This window comes from Onychostoma macrolepis, chromosome 18 (assembly GCF_012432095.1).
Source record: "Onychostoma macrolepis isolate SWU-2019 chromosome 18, ASM1243209v1, whole genome shotgun sequence".
Lineage (NCBI taxonomy): Eukaryota > Metazoa > Chordata > Actinopteri > Cypriniformes > Cyprinidae > Onychostoma > Onychostoma macrolepis.
This window is the reverse complement of record NC_081172.1, coordinates 512,501-522,025: the sequence shown is the minus strand read 5'-3', so window position 1 is coordinate 522,025 and position 9,525 is coordinate 512,501. Positions and strand designations below refer to the sequence as shown.

The 9,525-nt window shown below is 38.1% G+C and overlaps 1 long non-coding RNA gene across 1 annotated transcript in view; it reads right to left on the bottom strand.

The window, feature by feature from the left end:
• Positions 1 to 7,538: 7,538 nt before the first annotated feature.
• Positions 7,539 to 9,525, bottom strand: part of LOC131524182 (uncharacterized) — a 2,093-nt gene continuing 106 nt past the window's right edge. The window contains exons 1-3 of the long non-coding RNA XR_009266938.1: positions 9,351 to 9,525; positions 9,172 to 9,259; positions 7,539 to 7,822 (exon numbers count right to left, since the gene is read on the bottom strand). The exon at positions 9,351 to 9,525 is cut by the window's right edge and continues 106 nt beyond it. This is a non-coding gene — a long non-coding RNA (uncharacterized LOC131524182). The remainder of the gene's footprint in view (positions 7,823 to 9,171; positions 9,260 to 9,350) is intronic.

Sequence of the window (9,525 nt, the reverse complement as noted above, 5' to 3'; positions counted from 1 at the left end):
CAGTTATTGGCACCCAATTACTGCAATGTCCTTTTCCCGAGATAACAGCTCTGAGTTTTCTCCTGTAACGCCTGAAGAGTTTGGAGAACATCTGACAAGAGATCAGAGACCATTCCTTCATACAGAATCTCTCCAGATCCTTCAGATTCACTGCTTCTTCTCTTCAGTTCACTTCTCTCATTTTCTACAGGGTTCAGCTCAGAGGACTGGAAGGCCATGGTAAAAGATTCATTTTGTGTTCAGTGACCCATTTTTGTGTTTATTTTGAGGTTTGTTTTGGATTGTTGTCCTGATGGAAGATCCAGCCACGGCCCATTATAAGATTTCTAACACAGTCAGTCAGGTTTAGATTTTTAATCTGTTGGTATTTGATAGAATCCATGATGCCATGCATCTGAACAAGATGTTCAGGACCTCTGGAGAAAACAGGCCACAACATTAAAGATCCAGCAGTATATTTAACCGTGGACATGGGGTACTTTTTATCCCTGTTTGTACTAAACCCATCTTGAGTGTTTGCTGCTAAAAAGCAGATTTTTTAGTTTCATCTGACCATAGAAGCCAGTCCCATTTGAAGTTCCAGTTGTGTCTGATAACTGAATATGCTGGAGTTTGTTTTTGGATGAGCGACGAGAATTTTTCTTGAAACCCTCCCAAACAACATGTGCTGATGTAGGTTTTCTGACCCCGAGACTCAACTATTTTCTGCAATTCTCCAGCTGTGGTCCTTGGAGAGTCTTTAGCCGCTCAAACTCTCCTCCTCACCGTGCATTAGGACGATATAGACACACGTCCTCTTCCAGGCAGTTTCCTAACATTTTATGCTGATTGGAAATTCTTAATTATTGCACTGATGGTGGAAATGGGTATTTTCACTGCTCTAGCTCTTTTCTTAAAGCCACTTCACTAATTTGTGAAGCTCAATTATCTTTTGCTGCACATCAGAAATATATTCTTTGGTTTTTCTCATTGTGATGATGATTAAGGGAATTTGGGCTTTGTTTTCCCTCCTATTTATATTTCTGTGAAACAGGAAGCTATGGCTGAATAATTTCATGTTCATAAACACCCTGGAGTGTTCAAAATTGTGAATATGAATGGGAAAATACTTCAGACATATTTTACTCATAAGAATTTCTAGGGGTGCCAATAATTGCGTCCAACGTGTATTTGAGAAAAACATTTATTTCATAATGAAATTTCCCCCCATTTTAAATTCTTATTATCCAATAAAAGGTTATATTTTTGTGAATTTTTTTAATGAAACATCAAAAGGATTAACAATGCAGATTAATTTTCACAGCCTTCTTTGATCATATTTACCAAGGGTGCCAATAATTCTGACCACTACTATATATATATATATATAGAGAGAGAGAGAGAGAGAGAGAGAGAGGTTATATTTCCCTGGTAAATAATTTTTCTGGTAAATATTCCTTAAATATTGTTTTAATAATATTTTTAGTAGTAGTAGCACTATCATTACATTAACTAGTATATTTCTGTCAAGGTGCGGACATGGGTTGCTGTGAACTATGCTTGTTTGTATATGATATGACGATAGTTTTCGCAAAAGAAAATATAAAATTCTGATGAAGTGACTCTCAGAGCAGTTCTAGAGATGATGTTTATGTGTATATGTACTCTTATATTGAGGACGCAGAGGCAAAAAACACTGTGAGCGTCACATGCTTCAGTGTGTGTGTAGTAAACGAAACCGCTCTCTTATGACTGGAATCCAATCACAGTGCCCTAAATAAACAATGTTTTACTCTTATTAAAATGCATTCTTAAAGTACCAGTACTAGTAAAATGAGGACTCGTATGTTTTTTATAAGCAGGGTATCATGATACTTTTTCAGTACGGGTATACGGGTGCAGCACTACTGAGTAAAGATGCCTTATGAAGCATCACCACAGCTCTATTTCAGTTTCAGCTCCAACAAAAGAGCAGGAAAGGGTCAAAAGAACAGCATCTCTGTGCTGGTGAGGCTCCCAGGGGCCCGGGGCCCCTAGCGCCGCTCGATCTCTGCAGGCGCTGGGTGAGGGTCGCGCGGACGCCGAGGCTGAATGTCAATGAGAATATGCAAATCCACCATGACAACTGGTGCAGGAAACATGTTCTCGCTGACTCCAAGACCCTTGATATTTCACAAAGTTAAACCGGACGAGGTAGCCGCCACCCGGGGAATCAGATTATTAGCACATACACACACACACACGTTTGTTTTTGTGAAAAGTGGGGACTCTCCATAGGCGTAATGGTTTTTATACTGTACAAACTGTATGTGCTATTGTCCTACACCAACCCTACACCTAAATCTAACCCTTACAGGACACTTTCTGCTATTTCAGATTTTCAATACACTCCATTCTGTGTGATTTATAAGCGTTTTGAAAAGTGGGGACATGGAGTAATGTCCTGAAAAGTCACCTTCACCTTGTAATACCTGTCATACCCTTGTCATTATACAAATTTATGTCCTCATTTGTCACAAAAACGCGCACATACATACACACACACACACACACTCTCACACTCCTGAGGTTCGAGCAGGGAATCGTCCATCTGCAGGAACAGAGAACAAGCAGAGAGTGTGAAGCGACTGAAGGGTCAAGCTGTGATGCTTTTCACAGGAGCAAAAAGGGCAGATGCTATTTGCACCCCACTGTAGATGAGAACAAATATGTTCTGTATAATGCTATAAATACTATTAACACATTTCCAAGAAACAAATATAAGAGGACTATAAAACATAATAATAATAAATATTTAAAATATATATATATATATATATACATATATATATAAATACAACCTGAATTCCGGAAATGTTGGGATGTTTTTTAAATTTGAATAATTTCAAATCACATGAGCAAACATTTTATTCACAATAGAACATAGAGAACATAACAAATGTTTAAACTGAGAAATTTTACACTTTTATCCACTAAATAAGCTCATTTCAAATTTGATGCCTGCTACAGGTCTCATAATAGTTGGCATGGGACATTTTGAAAAGCTTCAGCTGGGAGAACATCTAACAACTAATTAAGTTAACTGACATCAGGTCTGTAACATGATTAGCTATAAAAGGGATGTCTTAGAGAGGCAGAGTCTCTCAGAAGTAAAGATGGGCAGAGGCTCTCCAATCTGTGAAAGAGTGCGTAAAAAGATTGTTGAATACTTTAAAAACAACGTTCCTCAACATCAAATTGCAAAGGCTTCTACAGCGCATAACATCATCAAAAGATTGAGAGAAACTGGAGAAATCTCTGTGCGTAAGGGACAAGGCTGAAGACCTCTGTTGGATGCCCGTTGTCTTCGGGCCCTCAGACGACACTGCATCACTCACCGGCATGATTCTGTCATTGACATTACTAAATGGGCCCAGGAATACTTCCAGAAACCACTGTCGGTAAACACAATCCGCCGTGCCATCTGCAGATGCCAACTAAAGCCCTATCATGCAAAAAGGAAGACATATGTGAACATGGTCCAGAAGCGCCGTCGTGTCCTGTGGGCCAAGGCTCATTTAAAATGGACTGTTTCAAAGTGGAAAAGTGCTCTATGGTCAGACGAATCCAAATTTGGCATTCTTGTTGGAAATCATGGATGCCGTGTCCTCCAGGCTAAAGAGGAGGGAGACTTTCCAGCGTGTTATTAGCGTTCAGTTCAAAAGCCAGCATCTCTGATGGTATGGGGGTACATAAGTGCATACAGTATGGGCAGCTTGCATGTTTTGGAAGGCACTATGAATGCTGAAAGGTAAATAAAGGTTTTAGAGCAACATATGCTCCCCTCCAGATGACGTGTATTTCAGCAGGACAATGCAAAACCACATACTGCAGCTATTACAACAGCATGGCTTCGTAGTAGAAGAGTCCGGGTGCTGAATTGGCCTGCCTGCAGTCCAGATATTTCACCTATAGACAATATTTGGTGCATCATTAAGCGAAAAATACGTCAAAGACGACCACGAACTCTTCAGCAGCTGGAAACCTATATCAGGCAAGAATGAGACCAAATTCCAACACCAAAACTCCAGAAACTCATAACCTCGACGCCCAGACATCTTCAAACTGTTTTGAAAAGAAGAGGAGATGCTACACCATGGTAAACATGCCCCCGTCCCAACTATTTTGAGACCTGTAGCAGGCATCAAATTTGAAATGAGCTCATTTTGTGCATACAATTGTAAAACTTCTCAGTTTAAACATTTGTTATGTTATCTATGTTCTATTGTGAATAAAATATTGGCTCATGTGATTTGAAATTCTTTTAGTTTTCATTTTATTCAAATTTAAAAATGTCCCAACATTTCCGGAATTCGGGTTGTATATACAGTATATATATATATATATATATATATATATATATGAACGGCTGTCGCTCAGTAATTTTTTGTTTCATTCCAACAAGTCATATATCATTTTGAAGGTATTTGAAATTTTGTTTTTGAAAATTTGCTTATTTCGGCTAATTTTGCCAGGACAGGTCATATATGTATATACTGTATGTGTGTGTGTATATATATATATATATATATATATATACACACACACACACACACACACACACACACACACACATACATATACATACATACATATCTACACTGAACAAAATTATAAACGCAACACTTTTGTTTTTGCCCCCATTTTTCACGAGCTGAACTCAAAGATCTAAGACTTTTTCTATGTACACTAAAGGCCTATTTCTTTCAAATATTGTTCACAAATCTGTCTAAATCTGTGTTAGTGAGCACTTCTCCTTTGCTGAGATACTCCATCCACCTCACAGGTGTGGCATACCAAGATGCTGATTAGACAGCATGATTATTGCACAGGTGTGCCTTAGGCTGGCCACAATAAAAGGCCACTCTACAATGTGCAGTTTTACTGTATTGGGGGGGTCCGGGGGGTCCAAAAACCAGTCAGTATCTGGTGTGAGCACCATTTGCCTCACGCAGTGCAACACATCTCCTTCACACAGAGTTGATCAGGTTGTTGATTGTGGCCTGTGGATTGTTGGTCCACTCCTCTTCAATGGCTGTGTGAAGTTGCTGGATATTGGCAGGAACTGGAACACGCTGTCGTATACGCCGATCCAGAGCATCCCAAACATGCTTAATGGGTGACATGTCCGGTGAGTATGCTGGCCATGCAAGAACTGGGATGTTTTCAGCTTCCAGGAATTGTGTACAGATCCTTGCAACATGGAGCCGTGCATTATCATGCTGCAACATGAGGTGATGGTCGTGGATGAATGGCACAACAATGGGCCTCAGGATCTCGTCACGGTATCTCTGTGCATTCAAAATGCCATCAATAAAATGCACCCGTGTTCGTTGTCCATAACATACGGCTGCCCATACCATAACCCCACCGCCACCATGGGCCACTCAATCCACAACTTTGACATCAGCAAACTGCTCACCCACACGACGCCATACACGCTCATCTGCCCTGTACAGTGAAAACTGGGATTCATCCATGAAGAGAACACCTCTCCAAAGTGCCAGACACCATCAAATGTGAGCATTTGCCCACTCAAGTCGGTTACGACAACGAACTGCCAAATTCTCTGAAATGCCTTTGTAGACAGCTTATAGTAGAGAAATGAACATTCAATTCACGGGCAACAGCTCTGGTGGACATTCCTGCAGTCAACATGCCAACTGCACAATCCCTCAAAACTTGCGACATCTGTGGCATTGTACTGTGTGATAAAATTGCACATTTTAGAGTGGCCTTTTATTGTGGCCAGCCTAAGGCACACCTGTGCAATAATCATGCTGTCTAATCAGCATCTTGATATGCCACACCTGTGAGGTGGATGGAGTATCTCAGCAAAGGAGAAGCGCTCACTAACACAGATTTAGACAGATTTGTGAACAATATTTGAGAGAAATAGGCCTTTTGTGTACATAGAAAAAGTCTTAGATCTTTGAGTTCAGCTCGTGAAAAATGGGGGCAAAAACAAAAATGTTACGTTTATAATTTTGTTCAGTGTATATATATATACTGTATATACACATACACACACACATACATATATATATTATATAATTTAATGTAGCTCTCTTGATTTAAGTAAGATATTTGTGTTTTTACCTTATTATTATTATTAGTATTTGTGACATATTGTAAAAAATATTTTGTATTATGTAGGTTCAAAAAATTCAGTAGCTTTTGGGGTCTAAGAAGTGCTGTTTTTTCCATTAAATTCCTGATGTTAATGAGCCAGTATTACTGAGAGGGCAGAGGGGTCAGAGATCAGAAATGGGGCAGAAGTGAAGGTCAGGCTGCTGAAGGTGTGTTTTGGTTTGTCTCATAACTTCAGATCACGTCTTCAGTTCGTCCCGAGAGGATTTGTGATAAATCCGCCGCCTGGAGTGTGCGCGGGATTGAGTTTGTGTGCTGTATTTCTCATTTCATGACGCGCGGGGAGGCAGGCTAATAACAGCGCAAACACTGACGTCAGTGGTGTGATACAGCATGCCAGGGCTGAACGCTGCGTGAGTGTGTGTGTGTGTGTGTGTGTGTGTGTGTGTGTGTGTGTCAGCCAACCGCTCACAGGCTGATGGAGTTTTTGTCTCCAAGGTCAAGCTCCCTGCTAAACTCAATGCTTCGACCCTAGAGACACGAACTACAGCTAATGTGAGAATAAAACACAGCAGATCTGAGAACATCCATCAGGAGGCATGTAACGCAGGACAGAAAACATGGACTGAATCACAGAATCCACTCATAAAAATGTAATTTACAGTATAATGGTGGAATTTGGCAAATTTTGGCTGCACAATTAATCCAGTGTCAGCCTAGTGTCTGTAATATTAAAGCTCAAAAGACCGCTGTGTAAATCTGAGTTTGTTCTACTAACTAGACATACTTCATGTAATTACCACCATTTTTGATAACACATTTGTATAAAATCATAAATCCAGAAAAATGAATTGTAAAAATTTTAATAAATTGTGAAAAGTTTATAAATTCAATAGTTAAACCAATAATTTTGATTAGGGGAAAATAAATGAACTTCCTAAGGCCCTAAAAATATATATTTTTTAAACTTTTAATAAATCGTTGTTAAATCGTACTGTATAGGTTTCACAATTTTGTGTTTTTAAATACAAAAATTTGATTTAACCATTAAAATGGAATCCAGAAAAATTAAAAGAGAGAAAAGTAACATAAATAATAATTCTGGGAAAAATAAAATGAATTGGCCCTAAACATTTTGTTTTGTTCATGATTTCATTTAATTAGGCACGTTTTTGTTTCCTAATATTTAATTTGATCAATGAAACAGAATCAAGTAAAGCCAAGTGAAAAACAAAAAACAAAAACAGAATTCATATTGTCCTAAAATCATTTGTAAACTTTAATAAATTGTAGTTGATTTCATTATTTCATTTAATTAGAAAATTTTTTGTTAATCTGTATACGTTTTATGATTTAATTAGACATTTTTTGACCACAAAAACATAATTTAACCATCAAAATGAAATCTAGACAATTAAAACTAGAGACAGATTTCATAGAGCTCTAGTAATGCACAAACGCAGTTTTGCGCCGATACCAACAGGGCAATTAGTCTTACGCTTCAGAGAAAACAACCACATTACATAAGCCAATGACACACAGCTGAAGAAAGCAAAGCTACCATTAACATCCGCTGTCAAAAGAGATTCAGCGCAGACGTGACTGCAGGGAGCCGGATCTGCATCCTCGCTCCTTCAGACCAAAGGTCAAAGGTCATATCTCCGGCCTCGTCCGCACACCTCGAGGAGCAGGAGGACGAATGAAAGCGTGTTTTCTGGATATAAACAGAAGGAAGGGTTTATGTGACGCTGGGCAAGGCAGACATCCGTGACGGAAATGCAAATTTGGCTGTCTGCGCACGCGGCTCTGAATAGACGCTAATTGTGGTGGAAGCATCGGCTGAGATGGCGGCGTATTTTTAGGGCGGCTCACAGAAGTGTGTGTGTGTGTTCGCAAATATAAAGAGATTTGCAAGCAAGCAAAGAGCCTTCGGTCACAGATCATGATCTGAAAACTACATCAGACTCTAAATCGAGTTTTAGACGGACTGCAGGTAGCACAAATACTGCTTTCGCTGCTAATTACACAGCGCTCCAAAGCCTCCTCAATTAGCACGTTCTAGAACAAACCTGAGTGACACAGATTCACGTCATCTATTCTAGAGCATGTTGTAATTATTACTGATGGCGAACGCTGGCTAACAGCAGATGCAAACCGTGTAATATTAATAAGACAGAAATGGTAGTTTGTAAACACCAACACAAACCGCTTCAGCAGGAGTTTAAGCTCAGATTTCTGTTTCTCAAAGCTGATTATGAGAAGCTTCTTCCACAAGATCAAGTTAATGAAGATGTAGGTGGCTGTCGGGATTAAACACTTATTAATGAGCCTCAGAAAATACACAACCGAAAAAAGAGGTGAAGTTCGTCTATAAAAAGACTTTTAAAAACCTAGTTAACATTTTAAAAATTGCATTTTTAGGTAACACTTTATTTCAAGGTATCCTTGTTACTTGTACTATTATAATAACAATTAATTATGCATAATTACATGCAAGTAACCTTAAACCAAACCCTAATCCTAACCATATAGTAAGTACATGTAGTTTATTAGTACTTAAATGTATAATTACATTGTAACAAGGACTTTATTTTTTTATATATTTAATATTATTTATTTTAATTTTAAATATTTGTTTTTAGTTTTTAGCTTTATTTTTAAAAAATCATCTAAGATTTACATTTTATTTTCTGCATATAATTTGAGTATTTTCTCTGGTAATTACTATTTTCTGGTAATTAAATTTTGGTAATTGGCACTAGTAATTTGTTGTTCTTTGGTTATTTTTGTTAGTTTTATTTAGCTTTAATTTATATTTATTTTAAGTTTACTCATTTTAGTACTTGAACGATCCCCAACATATTTCATTTAGTTGCTAAGGCGGCATTTGTATTTGTATTTATTTGTAATTCTCAATTTATTTTTTGTCTAATATTTGTGTTTTACTTTAAGGTTTGATGCTGAATGTGATGCAGTGAAATGTGATAATGTGATAGATAGATAAATAAATAAATATTCACTGGATTCTCTATAAAATCAACCCATTTTCTAAACGAACTTTACCTTATTTTTTGTTGCAGATTTCTGAGTTTCGTCAGTAAAACGACTCCATGCGTGTCCTTCTGTTGTGTTACCAGCTCATAACCCTCGCCTGAATGCAGACGATAATGAAAGAATAATTAACATTGTGAGTTTGATGGGTTTGTTCAGTGATGAATGTTATTACATGATTGAATACTGACCTTTAATCTCAACACAACACACTCTCCTCCCGCAGAAACACCATCATGTTTTACAGCACAGACTGACTCAAGCGCTTGTGTTTGTGTCTCAAATGCTGTCGGCAGTTAATTACTAAATATGGGTGTTCATTTAAAAGTTAATGAATATGAAAAGGCTATGGTGATGTGGCGTGTG